Here is a 4,748-nt window from a genome sequence, read left to right as displayed (position 1 = left end):
CTGCTCCTCTGTATCTGCAGCACTTTGTGCTCCCGCTGTAGCTGCTGCTCCAATTGGTCCATCAAACTCAGAGTTGACACTGAGCGCAGAAGTGTGAGCTTGATGGAACAGACTGTCCTCATCTACAGATAAGGATGCAGTCGTGACTGATGCGCTGAGCGTTGTACAAGCAGAGAGATCACGTGGCTGTAGCCATGTTTGGTGGGTGTTCGAGATCCTACCACCTACACCATAGCGCATTTCTGAGCATCCCAGCCGCAGCGCTCCACTCTGCATCACATCATCTATTTTTTATGAAAGCCACATGAAGCACAGAGTTGGTGAGGAGGGCAGGAAGTCGGCCACGTGCAGGCGACATGCAAATGCTCTGAAATGCTGCCAGTTTGATTTGTGGCTTTCAGCAGAAACTCTGATGAATGCCACTGTTAATCTGCACTCAGCATGCACAGCATGGATGATGCAACTGAAGCCTCCTCCTTTCTTGCTCTGAGTGCAGGTATCTGTAAAATGTGACTTTATATGGTAAAAATTATCTCCCACCCGAGACCGTAGACAGAAGCTTCCTGTTTTAGCTCAGGGCGGTCTTCTATTACTGCACACTGCTGTCTGCTCAGATTTATATCTTCAGAAACTGTTACCATAACACCTTCTGTCTCTAATCAAAGGCGAGCATGAATGATCCAATTGGAGTTAAATCGGTTATAGAAAACTACGACACTGCTGCAGCGGCTGCAAAGATAAAGAAAAAAATATCTAAAAAAGACAAGAAATATTCCACTAAATATCGCCGTCACAGGAGAAAGCGGTGCTGGTAAATCCACCTTTGTAAATGCCTTCAGTATGGGGCGCCGTTTGTAAAGTGAAACATGCTGAAATTAACGGCAACATTTTTCCACATTTAGCTCAAAACCTTACAAAAACATATTTTTTCGAGTAATTTTTTACAACATTTAGTAAAATATTTGTAACTTTTCATCAAATGTTAAATGTTAAATCTAAATGTTAAATGTTAAATCTAAATGTTAAATGTTAAACCTAAATATTTAGGCTAATATGCAAATTTATTGTACGGATCAACGGAAATACCAAAATAAAAGCTTCCCGAAAACCTCTGGTGCAAAATTGTGTCTGTTCTCCTCCTCACTTCTCCCCGCCATGTGCTGCTTCACTTCTTGCCTACGAGCATGTCCAGCGATTTTGCTGGACATGTGCTGCAGCGATTGTGAAGTGAAGACTGCAGCTACTAAGAGTGCACTACTGCTGAACCTTTGGATGGCCGACAAAACGGATCTTCCGATGTTTTCAGCTAAATCGCCGGACGTGCTTTCTCATGGTCGGGTTATGGCTGAATTCCAGTGGAATGACGGTCCCGCCATAATAGACGTTTCAGCCATGTGTTCCAGCCCTAAACCTAACCTTATTCCTAACCTTTACTAGCAGTTAAATGACGTAAAATAGTGTTTTCCAAATCGATCTTTAGAAAATGAACGAACATGTGTAGATTGAGTCCAAACGGTTCTCATGTGCTCTCCTTTTTCCGATGCCGTAATTTAGGAACATGTTGGGTACCCGAAAGCATAAAATGTTGACAATTTGTCACCTAGCGAAAATTATTACGCTTTGGGAGTGAGAACGAACGTGTCTGACCACTACCGGCACACTTTTGCACCGGAGGTTTTCGGAAAGCTTTTATTTTGGTATTTCCGCTGATCCGTACAATAAATTTGCATGTTAGCCTAAACATTTAGATTTAACATTTAACATTTAGCATTTAGATTTAACATTTAGATTTAAATATAATATTTAGATTTAACATTTAACATTTAGATTTAAATATAATATTTAGATTTAACATTTAGATTGAAGATTTAACATTTAGATTTAACATTTAAAATTCTGTTTTAAATATGAAAAGTTACAAATATTTTACTAAATGTTGTAAAAAATGACTTGTTTTGAGCTAAATGTGGAAAAATGTTGCCGTTAATTTCAGCATGTTTCACTTTACAAACGGCGCCCCATACTTCAGAGGTTTAACAGATGAAGATGATGAAGCTGCACCTGCAAATGGAGACTCCACCTCAGAGGTCGCAGCCTACAAACATCCAGACTATCCCAATGTCACTTTATGGGATCTTCCTGGAATCGGAACGCCAATGTTTCCAGCTGAGAAGTACCTGAAGCGTGTTGAATTTAGGATGTTTTACTTCTTTATCATCGTCTCAGAGACTCACATCACAGAAAATGATGTGAAACTCGCTCTGAAGATTCAGGAGATGGGGAAAAAGTTCTACTTTGTTCGTTCAAAGATTGACAAAGATTTAGGAGCCGAGAGAAGAAAGAGAAACTTCAGCAAAGAGAGGACTCTTACAAAGATCAAGGAAGACTGTGCTCAAGGTGAGTGTGTGATTATTTATACCAGAGAGAGAGAAATGTTCACTGCACTGTTTTCTCTTCTAGAGGTCTTTCAAAGTTTGCATTGGACATTGGCTGCTTTTTCACTCATACTGATCGTCCTGTTCTTAATGACAGTCATGCACTTAGTGCAGAGGTCAGACCATTGTTGAGCTTTGTCCTGAAAAATGCCTGTTAGACTGGAAAATAATAAACAAATAAGGAGAGAAGGTGGCTGTGCCCCGTCAGTTTGATATCATACTTTAGGCTGATGTTTGTTTTATTCATTTGTTTGTCCAGTAAAAACCATTTTTGGTCTCCACCAACATAAAGGTGTTTCTTTTCCTCTGCTATGTTACAAGCTCATCTCTCTATCTCACAAGAACATTTTCTTAAAATAAATTAATAAACTCCATCTTAATAATCTGTCACATGGATTCCTTCTGTATTACAGGTCTTCAGGCACATGGCATCAAGTGTTCAAAGGTGTTCCTGGTGTCCAGCTTTAAGCCTCGGAAGTAGGATTTCTCTCTCCTACATGAGACCTTAGAGAGACAACTTCCTAAACTCAAGAGGAATGCTTTTGTGCTGGCCATGCCCAACATCAGCCTGGAGATCATCAAGAAGAAGAAACAAGCTATGGATCTACGATTACCTAATGTGGCCTGCTTTGGTAGACCAAATGTTTCTGTTCCTGGGCTAACTGTTTCTGTTAATCTACCTTGGCTGCACATTATTATTGCAATGGTGGTAGATGCGTTTGGTCTTGATATCCCATCTCTGTGGAAACTTGCTGCCAGCACAGGTCTGTCATACAGCGATTTGTGTGCCGTTATCAAGTCACCCCTGGCTGCAGCTGAAATAACTGAGAAGCTCCCGCTGAAGGTGTTGAACCAGGTTGGAGTAACATCTGAATTACGTTTTGCATTGAGCATGATAAACTTCGTTGAATCGGTTGTGGGCTCAATCCCAAGGGGAAGATGTTATCGGGTAATGGAGAAAGCTATGCCTATTATCCTCAGAGAACTTGCTGATGATGCTCAGAGGGTCTTTCAAAGAGTTCTGGCTTGAACATGTCGATTTTGTAAAGTAGTGACACTTTTGAAACTAGCATAGATCTACAAATAAGCTTTTAACTTGTTCTAATTAGACAGTGTTTGTTTCAAAATAATAAAATTCATAATCTCACTGCATCCTCACAGCTGATAAGTGTGTCCGAGGCCTCAGCAGGTCTCATCTCCTCTGATCAGAGCAGAAACAGCATTGTAACTTCTCCCAGCATCACACACTAATATGTAATCTTAAGGCAGCTATTAATAGCATTGTTATTAGCATCAGCAGTTATTATTATTGAACATATATTGTCTTTTCAGTGTTTTAATAAACTGTGATTACATTTGTCGTTTTGTTTTATATTTAAATGAGATTTCCGATAAATATACAAAACCTTTTAATGAATAAATATAAATTTGATTAAAAGAAATCATTAATATTATTGTGTGAATGTGAGAGTGAATGAATAGTGGTATTGTATAGCGCTTTGGGTGCCTTGAAAAGCGCTACATAAATCCAATCCATTATTATTGTTACGCAGAGTTATTATAATAGAGGTTGAACATTTTATCTTTCAGCATAATAAATACTTTAATACGTTTTAAACCCTTGCTCCCTGGTGCTTGTGTGCTGTTGACTGTGATGAGTGTTCACTGCCCTCCAGTGGTCGCAATGAGGAACTACAACACAATACAAACATGAACTGTAATATATTGTTTTTGTCTATGCGTGCATTATATTATTGTTTTTCAGCATTCCAGTTATTGATAAAATATTACTGATGAAAAATGTTGGCATTGTTACTTATAACAATAAGATGATTTTCTGACCTAATGTTGGTAAAATGTAACAGAAGCCGTCACAACAATGTCTCCATTTGTTGGAAATATCAAATTACTCCCTGTGACATGTTCATTTGATCCGTGCATGTGCAGAATAAAATTCTATATCAGTCTAACATCTTTGGATTATTGTCCTCTGTGGGGAATCAAAAGCATCTGACAGAACTCGTGCAAGAGGTGAAGGTGTCCTCGTGTCTTTGAATGATGGAGCAGGATGCAGGTGTGGGTATGTCTGAAATGACAGCTCTGACTCTGAGCACGCTCTTTATATCCTGTCAATAAAACATCCAGCCTCAAAGTGAGCACATAATGCATCCTGCCTACACAAGTTATTTATGGACAAATGATTCTTATTGTGATTTTAACAAAGCAGCTGAAATCCCAGAGATGCTCTCCTATGAACAGTGTTAAAAAAGTTTCAGTCTAACCACGTACAGAGGAAGGCTCTCCTGAAGAAGA

At 39.2% G+C, this 4,748-nt stretch overlaps 1 pseudogene; it reads left to right on the top strand.

Annotated features, from left to right (window-relative positions):
• The first annotated feature begins 671 nt into the window (after positions 1–671).
• Positions 672–3,465, top strand: LOC146646325 (interferon-inducible GTPase 5-like; annotated as a pseudogene).
• Positions 3,466–4,748: the final 1,283 nt, after the last annotated feature.

This window comes from Rhamphochromis longiceps, linkage group LG19, assembly GCF_057381845.1.
Source record: "Rhamphochromis longiceps isolate RC_006_pf linkage group LG19, R_longiceps_female_GT1.1, whole genome shotgun sequence".
Taxonomy (NCBI): domain Eukaryota; kingdom Metazoa; phylum Chordata; class Actinopteri; order Cichliformes; family Cichlidae; genus Rhamphochromis; species Rhamphochromis longiceps.
Note: the sequence above shows the minus strand (reverse complement) of the source record. Positions and strands in the feature narration are given on the sequence as shown.